The sequence below is a fragment of the Tupaia chinensis genome, unplaced genomic scaffold (genome assembly GCF_000334495.1).
Source record: "Tupaia chinensis unplaced genomic scaffold, TupChi_1.0 Scaffold000638_1, whole genome shotgun sequence".
In the NCBI taxonomy this organism is placed as follows: domain Eukaryota; kingdom Metazoa; phylum Chordata; class Mammalia; order Scandentia; family Tupaiidae; genus Tupaia; species Tupaia belangeri.
In genome coordinates this window covers 3,648,494-3,666,663 of record NW_006160159.1, presented here as the reverse complement: position 1 = coordinate 3,666,663, position 18,170 = coordinate 3,648,494, and the positions used below count along the sequence as shown (strand labels likewise).

The 18,170-nt window shown below is 36.6% G+C and overlaps 1 protein-coding gene across 1 annotated transcript in view; it reads left to right on the top strand.

The window, feature by feature from the left end:
- The first annotated feature begins 8,147 nt into the window (after positions 1-8,147).
- ARHGAP15 (Rho GTPase activating protein 15) overlaps positions 8,148-18,170 on the top strand; it is a 721,214-nt gene continuing 711,191 nt past the window's right edge. Inside the window, 1 exon segment of the mRNA XM_006159626.3 lies at positions 8,148-8,280. The gene's annotated coding sequence lies outside the window, so the exon portion shown is untranslated.

The following is an 18,170-nucleotide window of genomic DNA, read 5'->3' as shown; positions in this document are numbered from 1 at the left end:
CTACTGACTTCAAAAACTGTATCTCCCTGCTTACCTGAATCTTGCCCATGTATTCTGGTTTGATTCCTGACAATACATGAGCTATCCATGTGTCTAGCCACAGTCAAGACCAATAATGGCACCTGTGCCCTAGATTCTATTCCCTATCTTTTCTTTGTGGAAAGTGCTACCATGAATCTCCCTTTTCTCTTGGAATCATCATTTTTTCCACTTTTAAGATCATCTTCCTGTGGTATATATCCTCCCATCTAATAACAACCAAAATATGTGAATGTAAAATAAATAAAATTTTAAAAAGAAAAAAAAAACAATGGAAACAGTAAAAGGAGTAGTGATTTTCAGGGGTAAGAATGAGAGAGGAATGAACAGAGCATGAAATATTTTAGGGTAATGAAACTAATATGTATTATACATTGGTTTAGACTCCCAGAATGTGCTACAGGAGTGAACCCCAATGTAAACAGTAGACTTCAAGCAGCAATCACATGTTGGGGCCAACCCAAGGTGTGTTGGTTAAGGCAGTTAAATCCTACATAGAGGCAGTGTGGTTTGAGTCTTGGACCCGGTAGCTTGAAAAACATGCTAGGTGCATGTGCATGTATGCCCCAAATCTTGAAAGGAGGGAGGGATGGAGAAGAAGATACTTGTATGACCATTCTCCATGGATAGTGCTTTCTCATTTTCCATCTGCTCTCTTTCTCTCACTGTCTTGCTCTGGTGAGTACACATGCTCTCTGGCAAATTTTAAAAATAATAAAAATGACGTACCAGTTTAGATTCATCAATTGTAAATATCTGACTCCAACTCTCCCTCAGGGCGACACACTGTTTCTACTACTTCCAGCCTTTTCTGCAGAGTAAAACTCCTTCAAAGATTTGTATATTTGTTGTCTCTATTAAAACAAGATTCTCTCACCCTCATCCCACAAAACTGCTATATGAAGACTATAGTAACCTCCATGTTGCTATATCTAAAGGTAATTTTGCCATTTTTATTTACTGGAGGTATCAGTAGCATTTGACAATTTATAAAGGTCTCCTTCTTGAAAAATATCTTCATTTGATTTTCAGGGCAATAACTCCACCTTTCTTTCCTCCCTCCTTAGCTTTAATAGTTTCTCTTGGTATGTTTTATTTTTTCTCTCTCAAATCTTTAAACTGAACATGAGGGTTCAGGCCCTGAACTTTTTCTCTCTTCTCTACATACACTCAACTCTACAGGTGCTCACATCCTGCCTCATGCTATCAAATTCCATTTACATGCTGATGATTTCTAAACAGATACCTTTAACTTGGACTCTTTACTCAACCTTCAGATTTTCATAACTGTGTATTGGCCAATTTCACCAAGATGACAAATGAGCAGCTCGAACTTAACATGTCCTGCACACAACCTAAGCTGCCACCATACCCAAACCAGTGCCTCTACAGTCATTCCTCTTGGTCAACCTTGCTTTATTGTTGCTGAAGAGAAAATATTATTGAGACCCCTTCAAATTACATCCACCGTTTGACCATTTCTTCAGTGTGCCAGCTTCTCCCATCTTTGTCCCATTCTCAGTGAGCTCTGCTGTGGGTAATTATTACATCTTGCTAATCATCTCTTGGTTCTACTCTTGCCCCTTTTCAGTCAATTTATCATAAGACAGACAAAGTGATCTTGTAAAACTATGAGTCAGATAACTTTAATATTTTCACTTTTCACCCAGATTTAAAAAGAACAAGGGGACTCACGTGTTCTAGCCATCTACTACTGACATTTTTCTGTACGTTTCTTCTCTTCTCATTCCACTAAAGTCACATCAACCCCGGTTCCGTTTTTCTACCTTGGCAGTCATGCTCATTCAGAGCTTTTGTACGTATTGCTTTTGACTGGAATATTTACTTCCCACCCCCAAATTTATACAGATACCGCCCTCACTTCCTCTAAGTCTTTATTTTCCTGATTGAGGCCTATCTCATCCAGCTTAAAATACTTCCTCAACATTTCATGTGTAATTTCATAGTGTTCATTTTTTCTTCTTGTTAATGATTACCACCAACTATATGATATATTCTAATTATTTATATTTTTATAATTAGTGCATTACTTAGTTGTTTCAGTATGTTTGGGCTACTATAACCAAAAACAACCCCATAAATTGGGTGGTTTAAAAACAACAAACAGGCTCAGCTGCAGTAGTACAAGTGGTAGGGCACCAGTGAGTGAGGTGGTGGCCCCAGGGGAGGCCTGGATTCCAATCTCAGATGGAGTATACTTGGTACAGTTGCATCCTTCTGTGGTCTAGATAACTGAGGCCTGGGACAAAGGACTCATGATAGTGAAGCCAAGTTGAAGTTTCCTTCTCGCTTTCTATCTCTTTTCCTCTCCTTCATAAAAACAAACAAGCACAAACAGATACTTCTCACAGTTGTGGAGGCTGGAAAGTCCAGGATGAGGGCACCGAGAGATTTTCTGACTGAGGAGGATCTGTGCCCTCATGATGACAACCACTCACTGTGTCTTCCTATGGTGGAAGAGGTGAGCTGGTTTTCTGGTGCCTCTTTTCTAAGATTACCAATCCCAATCATGAGAAATTAGATTCTATTAATGATCCAATCAACTCGTAAAGGCCCCATCTTCTAATAAGATTACCTAGAGGTTAATATTTCAACACATAAAATCCTGGAGGACACTTTCAGTCTACTGCTAGATTGTACCTAAAGCCTACTATAGTCCCTGTTATATAGTAAATGTTCAATAAATTAATAGACGTTGCTACTAGATTATAGTTTTTGCCAACTCTGGTCAGCTGCTTCAGAGTGGAGCACAATTCTCTTACAAGAGGGAAACCCATGGGACCAGTAGTTAGCATAATGGCTATGTTGCTGGACTCCCATGTAGCCAACAGCAGTTCGAGTCCCGGACCTGGTAGCTTAAGCTCACACCAGGCACATGTGCGTGTGTGGCCAAGATCCCAAGAAGAGAATGGGGGAGAAGGGATTGCAGCATAGCCATCCCCCTGGAGGGTGATTTCTCGCCATCTCTCTGTCTCTCTCTGTCTTTCTGGTGAGCATGCATGCCCTATAGCAAAAACCTTTCCAAAAAAGAAAAAAAAAAAAAAGGGAAACCCATTTCTTTCATTTTACTCTTGTCTCAGGGAAATCTCTTTTCCAATCTGAATCAAGACTTTCCTCCACTTTTTTTTTGCTTTTCTTTGGTATCCAAATTGTAACATTTGTTCAGAAATCCTAGAAACTTGTCTTTTTCTTCCTAACCACATATACACATGCTGATACAATGCAGGTAAATATAATTTGAGCCACAAGAGCCAAAACTATCATTAGTCACCTTGCAATAAGAAAGAAAAACAACTTTGTAGGAGAAATTTATCTGGGCCATTTGTTTACACCGAGTCGGAGTACCAAAAGATAGTGCATGTATATTTTATTTTGTAGAAATTTGCCAGATTGCTTGTTAGAGTGACTTTGGTTTTCAATGTCACAATATGGACAGTTCCTCTCTCCATACAGTTTTCTCTGGATTTTTACCATTTCAGTAGGAGCCGCTTTAAACTGTTTTTTACTGAGATTGCTACAGTGTTTGTGCATCTCTTCATATATTGGTTGGTTATTAGAACACTCCTTTTTATGATTTATTTATTCACCTCATTTTCTTATTTTCCAATGGAAAATATTTTCCTTTTGTTTTCCTATTAGATTGTATAAAACTTGTAAATATCAAGTTTTTACTGGCATCTTACTTTTCTATAATCTTTCTCTATAGTGTTACATATTTAACAGAAATTTTAATTATTGTGTATTCAATTCAATAGAATTTGATATTTTCTTTGGTGATATGTTAGAAAGTTCCCCTTCACAATAATATTTTCTTGTATTTTATTACAACAACATCATGGTTTTACTCTTCAAATGCAAGGGGTTTTTCAAAAGAATTATTTAATTTTTAAATTATTATTATTACTTTTAAATTGCTGTAGGGCATGTGCAATCACAAGAGAGAAACAGAGGACAGAGAGAAAGAGAGACAGAAGGGAAGTGATAAAACAAGCCTGGGGTCCAGGACTCAATCTGAGATCAGCCATGTGGGAGTCCACGTCCCAACCATCACACCAGTGATGGTCCCCACAATGTAGCTTCCAATACATCTAGAGTCTACCTTTGTTTGTGATCTAATATAGAGTCCCAAATATACTCTCCTCTATTCAGTGTGTCTTGTCAACGCCATCCACTAAAGCTACCTTTTCCATGTTCCTTTTTGGTTACCTTATGTTGCCATTTTTGTCATATATTAACATCAAAATATCAAGTTACCAAGTAGAGACAGTCTTTCCTTGTGCTACTGTTGGGTGGGCACTGGGATTTTTTTTTTTAACATCGTGTTATTTGACTATTTAAATCACAGGGCAAGTCACTGGTCTCTGCTTTTTTGTTGACTAAATGAACTTAAGTATTCTTAGAAATTAGTTCTTTTATGGAGATTCTGGAAGAATACTATGCGGTCCTCACAAAATCCAATTGCAGTTATAAATGAAATTTCATGAATCTATTTATAGATTAATTTGGGCAGATCGATACATTTCTAGTTTCCTCATAGTCTTTCCATTTATCTTGACTTCATTTCTTTAAAGATTTAGAGCACTTTTTGGGAACTGACTTTTAATATGATTCCAAGGAATGATTCTTACCTGCTAAATCTATTTTATCATTTTAGTCAGTGAAGATGCTCAAAAGAAAACCAGGGGAAAAACTTCCGCTCAGCATTATTTGCTTAGACTTTGCTGCACAGCAAGTTATTAGGAGATAGCCTAGTATTTTAGGTCAAAGTCTGAGGTCAGAACCTCTAGATTTGACTATTGGATCCACTCTTCACTAACTTGGGCAACAAATTAACCTCAGTGTCCTTATTTATAAAAAGAATATAACGACATCAGCTAGCTTACAAAGTTTCTGTAAGAATCAAAGGGCAGAATGAACATAAAGTGCTTGTTACAATGCATGGCTTATAGCAACCATTCGCTAAATATTATCTACTAGAAAGAGTGAAACCTTCAAGCCACAAGTGTCAAAGCACTAACCTGGAGACAGAGAAGCATCCTTAACAGTATCTCATCCCTCTGTAATCTCTTTTCCTCAGTGGTCTGGTTAGTCAAGATTGTGGTCACAGGAAAACACTCCTGCCTGGTGTGTTTTTAGGCCAACCCAGAGATTTGAACTCACAATCATCCATGTGGCTTCTAGCACTGTAGTTCGATTTGCTAACAACCAGGCCCACCAACCTGGGCCAAGTATTTATATTTGTTTACTACCGTAAGGCTATATGTGTGTTTCATATTTTTCTTAGCTAGATGTTTGATATTAGTACCTACGTAAAAGGAAAGGCTTAATTATTTTCTTGGCCTAGATTTCTGGGTCTGACTTAATTTACAAAGGCTTAATATAAGTAAGATGTGCTGAACATTTCTGATTTTTTTTTAAAGTATCAACATTTTATATCTCATGCTAATGTCTGTTTACAATTCTTCATGATATACAAAATATTTAAATCTATTTATTTATTTTAGTACTTGAGATAGATTTTTTAAAATATTATAATATATAGGTTAATAAACTGAATTCAGACAACTGAAAGTGATATGGCTAAGGTTAAATAAATAACAGTGTCAGAATTGAGGCCTGAATTCCTTATGTTTAATGTAGCACCCTTTCCATTGTCTCTTCAATGCTAAGGTGGGACATGGAGTTAAATCGTCAGGACTCTAAACACTTGGAAAGGTCCATCTCAGAATAATAGTTGAATGAGGTCTTGTACCAGTCTGAATTATATTTTTAAAAACAAAGGTCCTAGAAAAAATAAATTAGATCCACTGGCAAGGAAATTTCATCCTTAACTGGAGCTATATTTTTAAAAACAAAGGTCCTAGAAAAAATTAGATCAACTGGCAAGGAAATATCATCCTTAACTGGAGCCGTAGCCATGTATAGCAAATATATATCTAAATCTATATATACCTATCTATCTGTATTGATCTATACACACATTTTTTGAGACATTTTTACCTTAGGGCATGTGTACTTGCCAGACACATTGAGAGGGGAAGTGAGAAATCACCTCCAAAAGAGATGGCCAATCCTCCATCTCTCCTCCTCCATTCTCCTCCCAGGATCTTGGGCATGCATGCCCACGTATCCGGCATGATGTTCAAGACACCGGGTCTGGGATTCAAACTCTGGTCAACCACTTAGGAGTCCAGGAATGTAACTGCTATGCCACCTGCTGGTCCTTACACAAAATATATATTTTAAACATTACCGTTTTATGTGTCAAATACTGCATATCACCGAGTACCATTACACAGTTTTCTATTCTAATTGTTTTATATGGCAAGAGTCTGCAATTTAACTATCTCATATATTTGGAACAGAAGCCTTTCCTCTGTGAATGCCCATCCTATAAACTCATAAAACCAGCTAAGCCTTGGAATTCAAGAGTTTCTTTCTTCAAATACCTGGCTCAATAAAATGCACATCCTACAGGTAATTTTCAGATGGCTTAAAAATGTGTTGTAGAATGAGGTTGGTACATGGGTCCAGCTGGATCTACATGAAAGGTCCTGATTCACATCTGGAGACCTCCCTGAGCATGGCTAGCCAGTAGGCACAAGAGGGCCCATGATCCTGGCCGGAAGGGACTAGGTTGGATGGTGGTATGAGGACTTTGTTTTGAGGTGCCTCTCTTTCTCTGTCTCTGAAGAAGTAAAGAAACTTAAAAAATACATATATCTTGGATTGGTTGAAGTTTGCCCAAATTGGCAACATACAAAAATATATCCTTTCATTTCTTTATATTATTTATCTTTTAAGTCAGCCCATAGACTGAGTCATCCAACCAGAGCAAAAGCTCTTCGATTTCAAAACTGCTTAGGAAACTGCCAGAAAGGACACACCAATGTGAGAATCCCAGGCAGGGCTGAGGCCATAGCATGTGCTCAGTGAGCACCTTCTTTTTCTCTGGAGATGCTCAGATGATGGCAGGGATCTGGGCTGTGTTCTTTGAAGTTCTAATGCAACCTGCCCAGGGCTCCACGAACTTAACTGGAGCAGCTCATGTTTGCACATCCATCTGTGAGTAAGACAGAAGCACCATCCTATAACTAGATGTTTCTTCGGGCTTCTGAAGTCACACACATAGCCTCCGGTGGCATGCAAACGTTCTCAAATTTACCCAGAGAGCAGAGTCTTAGTGTTCAAGCCCTTGCTGGAAGGCAGAGAAAGAGGAAGTTTCCTCAGCTTTTAGTGGCCTGCTCCTCCCCCTGCTAAATTTTTTATCTCATATTTTCTGCAGTCCATCAAAACTGATAAGACCTCTATAAATGTGTAATGTTTGAAAATTGATATTGCATTGAAAAATTATGATATTGTTGACTATACAAGGCAATTTCTTCAAATCGAGTAATGATGTGATGTGTGTGGTTAACTGTATCTACCCAGGAAGTGGTTTTATTTAAAAGTTTTGTGCTCACCCCCGCCCCCCGCCTTTTTTTTTTTTCTCTAGTACTGAAATTAAGCAGCATCCAACACAGGCCTACTCTTACGACATGTGACTTTACTGTTTTCCGTTTTTGTTGAAAGAGTCATTAACAGTTAAGTGTGGATGGCAGTTTCAGTAACAAGTCATCACTGAGCGAAGGTAAGTACGTTTTAACTTCAGTAAAACTTTAAACTTGAAAATGTACATATTGGTGTGAAAATACACACGTTTCTACAAAATGTGAAGCTTTGCCTCCGGTGGCATGCAAACGTTCTCAAATTTACCCAGAGAGCAGAGTCTTAGTGTTCAAGCCCTTGCTGGAAGGCAGAGAAAGAGGAAGTTTCCTCAGCTTTTAGTGGCCTGCTCCTCCCCCTGCTAAATTTTTTATCTCATATTTTCTGCAGTCCATCAAAACTGATAAGACCTCTATAAATGTGTAATGTTTGAAAATTGATATTGCATTGAAAAATTATGATATTGTTGACTATACAAGGCAATTTCTTCAAATCGAGTAATGATGTGATGTGTGTGGTTAACTGTATCTACCCAGGAAGTGGTTTTATTTAAAAGTTTTGTGCTCACCCCCGCCCCCCGCCTTTTTTTTTTTTCTCTAGTACTGAAATTAAGCAGCATCCAACACAGGCCTACTCTTACGACATGTGACTTTACTGTTTTCCGTTTTTGTTGAAAGAGTCATTAACAGTTAAGTGTGGATGGCAGTTTCAGTAACAAGTCATCACTGAGCGAAGGTAAGTACGTTTTAACTTCAGTAAAACTTTAAACTTGAAAATGTACATATTGGTGTGAAAATACACACGTTTCTACAAAATGTGAAGCTTTCACCTGCAATAAAAGCGCCAGCTTGTTTCCTCTGGTGTAGAAAAGAATATTTCATTTAATATTTGTACTTAATAAATTCTGAAGCCTTTTACTAAAATATTATACTAGAATCAATGTCTAAGATTTTGATACTGAAATAGTAAAGACTGAATAAGTTATCATGTTAGTTTGAAAGTGCTTTAAAAATAACTACTTTAAAAACGTAGGACTTTGTACCTTACCTGATCATTTTATTAAAATATGCATTATTCTAGATCCAGATAATGAACAGAATAAAGCATTTTGTAAAATAAGAAATAACATCTTGAATTGCAGTGTGAAAGATGTCGACTTTAAAGCTTGTATGAGAGTTAGTACTAAAAACCCTTAAAAAATGTTTTCAAATTTATAGCTTATGAAATATCTCTTAAACAGCAAGAAGGTTTTAAAATGTAAAAAAAAAATACTCTGTTCCATGGCATTTGAATTTATTTTTAATGAATTTTATTTTAGGTGTAGTATAAGATGACAGTAAGTTTCTATAATAATTCACAAGCACACTTTAGCTTAAAAGAGAAGTAACAGGCAACTTCACTGAAGGTTACTTCAGGGAAGAGAGGCACATTAGAAGCATTCTTTTGTAATATACGTATTTATATAATTTTCCTTCTTTGAAATATTCCAAAATAAACTTTAGAAATGGAAAGATTTGTCAATCATACACTGACAAGAACTTCTTTTTTATTTTGATTTCTTGCTTTTATAGAACATCTTTGTATGCTTCAAGACACATGCAGAAAGCAACAAAATATTGTTAGTCTCAGAGACAAATACCTAAAATAAATCTGACTGTAGATTTTTGAAAGAATTTTAATAAAAGTCATAGATATGATCCACTCTTCCTTAATATTATTTTTATTGTACTGATGGAAGAGAGAAGTGATGGCCCCCACAACACCTATTTTTTGTGTGTATTATTAAGAAATGGTTTCAGGGTTGATAAGTGGCAACAATTTTCTTTTATTGTCCTCTATTGAAAGACACATATAAATGTTTCTTGACATGGTCAATTTAGTAGGAAATTATTAGACATACCAGCACACTCCATTTTAAGGCCTCTTCCATTGTCAATAATGAAGCTAGCTACTTGTTGACTATCAAAATAATCACAGAAAAATAGAGATTAGGACTTGATGTTCAATATATTTTTTATTGTTAGAGTGTAAGAAGGCCATTGCAATATGTATTTGCTTTGATATTCTGATTAGATTCCCAATTCACTGCATTTTTTCACAATGAAAAGCATTATTTAAATCTGTCTTCAATACTGTGGTTCTGAACCTCTGCATCTATAGAAGCTGTATAATTCAGATAATTTTGGTTGATATGCTATTACTTTATTTTATTATAAAAGACTTCACATGAATAAACATACTTAGTACTTATATATTAGAAAGAATGAGTATCCAGAGAACCATCAGGCATTGAAGAAAAGTCCATGAAAGCGTTTTAAGCCACTTAATAAACCAAATTATTTGTATATAAGAAAAGTGTTTCCTGTAATACCTTAATTAAAATATGAATATTTTATGAAATATGTACAAACTTAAGAATAAATAAAATAGAGCTTGGTATGAATTTAGAGGAACAACTAGAGAAGATAGACAGGTAAACTAAAACACCTTCAAAATTCTTCATAAAAACAAGTAATACCTAATCTCTTGAAAGTACAGACTAACTCTCAAGACAATCAATTGCAAATGAGTTAGTATAGATTGTTATATCTTTATATACTTTAATTGGATAAACAAAAGACAATTTTGGGAAAAATGAAAACAATATAGAGTATCTCATTTGGAACGTCATCTCAAAACATATTTGTTGAAGGGACTTCATACTTTTCCACTTGGGGCAACAGTCAGCAAAATTCAGAAAGAAGAAAAATCTTTCCTTGATATTTTTTCCTCCTATTCTTTTGAAATGATCTGTTCTGTAGCAGCCTGCTCTCTCCCTAATTTAGGGTCCCCCAAACTTGATACCCAAAGAAGGATAGACCTCATCTTTCTCCTTCCATCCTATTTTCATTGCCTTTGAACTTACTTCACTTTCAGGACTTACCTAATCTAGTAAGACAATACTTAGTCATAGGACAATGCTACAGAGCTTTGACTTCCTAAACAGGCCTCCTCTTCTCCCAGTAGAATTTTAAAAAGGTCTCTCAGCAGGCAGAATCCAAAGGATCAGCTAAACATTGAAGACTTCAGTCTCAAGCAACTGATGTCTTGGCAAATATTTGCAGCGAGATAGGTTTCATTAGTCATTGCTGTGTTTAAACACAGAATTTGTAAGAGTGTCTTATATGAAGAATCCATTACAAAGAGGTGTCCACTAGCTAAGATCTTCCTAAAGAAATATACACCTTTTTATTGTAGCAGGGAAACAATAACTGCAGTACATTTTTAGACAATTTTGATACTCCCACACATTTAGGAAATATTTAAGAGTCAATTGTTTTATTGGTATATTTTTTAAAATTACTTAATACCCTAAACTTAATTTTTTGAATACCAGGAGCATGTTTTTTACACTGCAAAATAAATGTTATATGACTAAATTTTGACAAGCACTTGTAAATAGTTTAAATTTTTGCCTATAGTAGGCAAAACTCCTTTGTTTGCAATGACAGAAAATGAGTTAAAACTTGGGAACATATGGTGTACTGATCATGTAATTGGACTCACAGGAGAAGGCCCTAGGTTTATGTCCCAGAACCTCTGTGAGCACCTGAGCAAGTTGGACATGCATATGTGTCTGTGATCAAGGCTGGATGTGACTGGGGGTGGATTATGGGGTAAAGATCTTATTGAGGATGACTATTTCTTTCTCTCTGTTTTTCTCTCCCTCTCACTCATAATAAATATTCAAAATAAAATGAGTAGGCCCAGCAGGTGGCATAGTGTTTAAGGAGCTGGACTCCCATGTGGTTGACCACAGTTCGAGTCCCAGAACTGCTGGCTTTGAAACACAACAGGTGCCTGTGCGTGTGTGCCCAAAATCCCAAGAGGAGAATGGAGGAGAAGGGATTACACCGTGGCCATCCCCCCGGAGGGTGATTTCTCGCTTTCTGTCTCTCTGTATCTCCAGTGAGTGCTTGTGTCCTCTAGCAAAAATCACACACACACACACACACACACACACACACACAGAGTTGAAACTAGCCTAGGCAATAGAGCTATTCCTTGATTTGTAAAAAGTGCTAGGATAACAGTCATTAATGACTGAATCCAAGGGCTCATACAGGATTATCAGAATTAGTTCTCATGTTTTCCATTGGTTAGTTCTCCTTTTCATCAGGCTGTATGCAGCCTCAGGAAGAAGCTCTCACTGAGTTCACAAATAAGTTCAGGTTTATGTGTGGTCCTTTTAGCAAACTCTGGCAAAAGAATGTCTTTCCTACATGACCACAGTAGTCTCAGATTTAGATCTGGTTGGACTGACAGATCACAAGGATCTAAGCAGAACACATGGCAGAACAGTCCTTTAATTGGGGCACAGACCCATCCTCAGGCACCAGGCCTAGGTCACTGGCCCTCTCCCACATTGAGAAGCACCTGCACCACATGGGCTCTTATTGCAAAGAATGGTCTTCTGAAATAGATTAAAACGCTTTTTCCAGACTGAGGGCGACTGCATTTCTTATGGTCAAAAGCCACAGAACTCAACTATAGAACCATGCTTGGTCATATTTAAAACGACTAGTTCCCTATTCCTTTGGATTCTACAATCTGATAGAAATACATTATTAATTTAAAGATAGGTCTTAATAAAACATGAATTTAAAAATATTTTCAAATAGTTTCATCATGTATGGAAAACCTTCAAATTTATTTCTAAAAGCTTGTAATCTAGCATTACTGTTACATTAACAATTTTACTGCAGAGAAAATTTGTCAACTGCCATAAAAAGATACAAGTAATGTTGATTTAAAAAGTCATCAAATATTTTTGTATCCGTTATTTGTGTCAGCACAAAAACTAGAGAATTTTTTTTTTTTCAGAGGTTTTCGCTATAGGGCAAGTGCGCTCGCCAGACAGACAGAGAGAGACAGAGAGACAGAAAGCAAGAAATCACCCCCCAGGGGGGATGGTCAGGCCACAATCCCTTCTCCTCCATTCTCCTCTCGGGATCTTGGGCACGCACGCACACGCGTCCAGCGTGAGTTCTAAGCCACCGACCGGGTCCAGGATGCAAACCGCCATCAACTACGTGGGAGTCCAGCGACATAGCCATTACGCTAACTGCTGATTCCCAAAAAACTAGATAATTTTTAGGCATTATGTCATTTCATCATACTCTGTGAGAGAATTCAGGACAGTTTTATAGGAAATTTTTGTGATAGTTTTCAGATAGATCTAGAACTATAGAGACGAAAAACAGTTCAAGAGTCAAGTATACCTTAGTTTGTTATTGTGTTGCTAAACAGAAATACCTGAGTAGAGATTTATTTGGCTTAGCAGTTTTGGTGACTTGAAAGTCTGAAGGCATGGTGCTAGGATCTGCTGGCCTCTGGTACTACATCCCAACTAAGATGGTCAAGGAGGTCAATGGGAAAAGGGGAGGTGGTCAGAATCCTTCACTTTCTCTCTTTTTTCTTCTCATACTCCCACTCAATTTCATAAGGCCTGCCCACATTGAAGGTGCATTTTCTTTTCTCAGCCCACTCTGGTAAGGAGTCCACTCACATTGATGGTGGGTCTCCCTTTCTCCACTCCTTTTCACAGAACACACGCACACAAAATCACTCTTTCTCCTGAGACAGTATTAGTCCATTCCTGAGAGTGGTATTCTCATGATCCAAACTCCATCCACTATGCGTCATCCCGTAAGAGTCTCACCACCCACCAACTCCACTACATTACAGACCAAGTTACAACCTTGGGGAACAAATCATTATCTCAACCTTAGTAAGAAGGGGATGTATTAAAGTACAAAAATATGGAGTGCTGGAAAATTTCCAAGGAAGAGGAATTGCTTAGTTTAGTTAGATGAAAGTGTGATAATGGGAGTTAAGACCAGAAAGATAGTTTGAGATCAGAATAGAGTAGACCTGCTGAGCAGGTTATGACTCAAGGATATAAATAACAATAGGTTTTTGAACAGGAAATACATAATGGATGATCTCACTTTTAATCTCCATTGGTTATTTATCAAGCATGAGGATCTGTTTGCTTCTTCCATTTACCATAGTGTTAACTGATGTGCTCGTTAGGGCGGTTTGCAGAAATGGTTGCAGTGAAAACGGGTATTCCTGTATGGGTAGGCACTGACTTCTCTGAACAGGTGCCTGAGCTTCTTTACAAGCTAATGTTATACTGATTTCTTTCTTTTTTTAAATCCACTTTCTGAAAGTCTTTTGTTGTTTGTTTGTGTTTTGACAGAGTATATGTACTTGCCAGAGAGAGACAGAGAGGAAAAGGGAGAGTGAGAAAGCAACACACAGTGGTACATGGCCATACACTAAATCCTTCATTTTGTCATCCAATCACGATTTGGGGCACATATGCATATGGACTCGGTGAGTTTTTTAACCACCAATGCTGGGATTTGAGCCGCAGTTGGCTGTGTTGAGATCCTGCTAGCTTAACCAGTAGGCTACTGGATTGGCTCTGTTTTCTTTGTATTTAATTGGAGAAGAGGTGATGTAGTAAATTTGTTTTTTTTTAGAGGTTTTTGCTATAGGGTGTGTGCGCTCGCCAGACAGACAGAGAGAGACAGATAGAAAGCGAGAAATCATCCCCCAAGGGGGATGGCCATGCTGCAATCCCTTCTCTTCCATTCTCTTCTCAGAATCTTGGGCACGCATGCACACGCGCCCAGCAGGTCATGTAGCCACCGGGTCCGGGACGCAAACCACGGTCAACTACACGAAAGTCCAGTGACGTAACCATTATGCTAACTGCTGGTCCCATGTAGTAAAATTTTGATGGAGTAAAATCAAAATAAAGCCTAAAAATTAAAATTTTAAAGAAATTCTTTCTCATATTGCTATTTCTATATATCACTCTTTCACCTAACAGATAACTACTTTTCATGTAGATATATGAGAAAAACACCTTTTCACTTTGCTTTTTATTCTTTTAGCAACATATCTTGAAGACATTTACCATAGTAAAAAGTTTAAAAACTACCAAATTTGATCTTTTCTTTTTTCTTTTCCCACTGCATGGCATTATGCTATATGAACATATCACTCTTGATTAAACCAGGCCTTTTTTTTTTTTTTTTTAGTTTTGACAGAAGGCATGAGTGCTCACTGGAGAGACAGAAAGAGGGAAGTCAGAAAGCACTCCTCATTGAGAATGGCTGTGCTATAATCTTCTGCATTTCTTCCTCCCGGGATTTTGGGCACATACACATGCATGCCCAGTATATTCTTGAAGTAGCCAGGCCCAGGACTTGAACTGTGCAACCAACTGCCTTAACCACCATGCCACAAGCTGACCCAACTAGTCTTCTATTAAAATACTTATGAGTGCTTTCAATTGTTTGTCAATATGATAAATGTTTTAAAGTAATTAAATATATATATGTAAATATAAGATTACATTTATATGTATGCAATGAATGTCCAGAAATACTATTTATGTGTCAAGAGATAAAATAATTTTGATAGTTTTTGCACGATGATGCTTCATGTTATTTGTAACTTTTTGAACTTCCTCCAGCATTTAAATGAGAATTTGGTAGAAGTTCCAAAATTTTCCAGTAGATGTTTCCCAACTTTTAGATTTTGACAATGTATAGAAAATTGTAATTCAGTATAGTTCTTTCTTAAAGAATTATTTATTTAATTTTATTTACTCATTTATTCCTTTTAATTTGACCAGAGAGAGACACAGAGAGAAAGAGACAAAGGGAAAGTCAGAAAGCAAGCCACCAGGTCCGGGACTCGAACCGTGGTTGATAGTGCAGGAGTGTCCAGTGCCTTAACCACCACGCTACCTGCTGGTCCCAAATTCAGTATAGTTTTATTTGTTATGTCTGGTCTTATTATTGAGGATGATTTTGTTTTAAAATATTAAAGGTCTATTTTCTTTCCTTATAAGAGAATGCATCTTTTCTCAAGTGTCTAATTAAAGATGGAAACATTAGCGAAGTTGAAGTCTTGAAGTGAGATGTCAATGAAAGTAAGGAATTAGGGATAGCATATTTAGAATACTATTTTTTCAAAGCTTGAAATAGGCAGTAGCTAAAAAAGAAATGTACTATGAATGTTTATATGGAAGTAGAGAAAGGTAGTGGAAATAAAAAATTATGTCCAGAAACCCAACAAGGTCTCAGAGGAGACTAGAACAGATGGATGTAATCATTAGCTCAAGTAGATAAATTAACCTTAAACAGAAGGAAGGGTACTTTAATGAGTGTGAATGTAGATGAATTGGATATAGATAAAATGATGTGAGTAGAGGAAACTGAAGGAATACTCACTTCATAATATCTCTTTTCATTGAAATGGTAGGAAAGCTCATTTGGTGACAGTATTTCCTGCATTGCAAGACTAGATATAATATCGTATTTAAAAAATTGACTTGGTAGGTGGTGTAGTAGTTAAGGCACAGGACTCCCACATGACTGACTATGGTTGAAATCCTAGACATGAAGGCTTAAAAATCACACCAGGCACATGTGTGTGCATGCCCAAAATCTCAGGAGGAGAAATGATTGCCATGTATCCATCTTCCTTGGGGGGTTATTTATCATTTTCCCTCTCTCTCTCTTTCTCTGTCTCTCTGGTGAGCGAACATGCCCTATGGCAAAAAACTTTAAAACATCAACAAAAAAACTTGGCCTTGTCTTTAACACTCAATACAATCATTGATTTTAAAACTGAATCTTTTCCCCATTTAGTGAGTATTAGTTCAATTCAATTTCTTTTTATAAGTAAATTTGAACTCTAAGTATATTGCATTGTCCTAAGAATTACTGAGGACTCAAATGACTTATATATAGCTAGTAAAAATGTAAGTAGCTAAGAAATACTCAAAAATAAGAATTTAAAAGTAAATTTATACTTATAAATCCAATTCCATAGAAATATTATAAAACATCATGTTTATAGAATCTCAAAGGTCTTCATTTTTTCAAATCTAATGACTTTTTATTTATTTATTTTGAGTTTTTTCTTTTTTTTTCTATATGATGTGTGCACTCACTGGAGAAACTGAAACAAAGAGAAAGTGTAAAATTATCACCTGGGGGGGTGGCCACTTCACAATTTCTTCTTTTCCATTCTCTTCTTGAGGTTTAGGGCACACATGCACATGTGCCCAGCATGAGTTTTAAGCTGCCAGGTCTGGGACTCGAACCATAGTTGACTATGTGGGAGTCTAGCGACATAACATTATGCCATCTGCTGATCACTGTCACTTCAGGCTTACGATCTTTTACTTATGTGTTTTCATAGTACCCATTATCTGAGCTGAATTTAATGCTATCAAGCACTCTTCTCCTCTCAAAACTGTCTAGTTTTGGCTTCTGAGATGTTTCCTTCTCTGTTTTCCTACAAATGAACTGGCTGTCTTTTCTCTGTCTCCCTTGCTAACTCTTTCTCAGCATTCAGCCCTCAAATGTTGAAATGTCCTGAGCTCCATACTCTTCTGGCTTATTCTTATGTGAGTTTGTTCAGTTCTATGACTTTTAACACTATACATTCTAATTAGTTCTCACAACCAAACCTTTGTTCACAGCATTGAAAATATGACCTACTCATCATCTCTTGAATTTTCATAGATATGTCAAAGTGAGTATGTTCCAGATAAATCAATAAATTACTTCTTACCTGCCCCCAACTCACACTACTTTTCTCTTTTTCTGCCCATCTCAGTTAATGGCACCATCATTAATCTATTTTTTCAAGACAATAATGTGTAAGACTTGATTTCTCTCTTTGCTTTCCAATCCCTACTCTAAACTTCATTCAATCCATTAGCAATAAGTTGAGCTTTCAAATGAGCTTCCATTACAGAGTCTACTTAACTTTTCTGAATAACAGCTCTTGAAAAATTAAATAAATTTTTTTCTTTTTCAAACTAATAGCTTTTTTAATATTTTAACTAGTTTTTTTTTGGTTTATTGATACAATTACTTTAAAAAAGCTGGTAAATAAATATACTACAATGTGTGACATTTTGATGACATAAAATTTTAGATGAACACATAAACACCAATTTAGTTTCTAGTTTCAAGTTAGAGGAAAACATGTGAAACAATGTTGATTCATATGTGTTTGAATTAATTAAAGAAGATTGAACAGGTGGCAACTTCTATAACATTTTAGTTGGGACTTTTTTGCCCTAAAGATGATTTCAGTGCTACAATTTATTATTAAGTATGCTTTAAGGGCAAGCAAAAACCATGACTAATAAATATTAAACATGAAGAGTTGCAAAATAAAAAGTTAATAAATACTCTTTTAATATTGACTTTTATGTACACATTATTTTCTTTTTTAGATAGTTTCTTTGCTATAGGGTGTGTGTGCTCACTGGAGAGAGAGAGACAGAAAGCCAGAAATTACCCCCAGGAGGTATGGCCATGCTGACTCCCTTCTCCTCCATTCTCTTCTTGGGGTCTTAGACACACACGCACATGATCTCAGCATGAGGTTTAAGCCACCAGGTCCAGGACTTGAACCACAACCCACTATGTGGGAGTCCAGTTTCATGACTATTATGCCATCTGCTGGTCCTCTATTAATATATTTCTATATTTATAAATATTGGTGGAATATCTTTTTTTTTTTTTTTTGAGAGGTTTTTT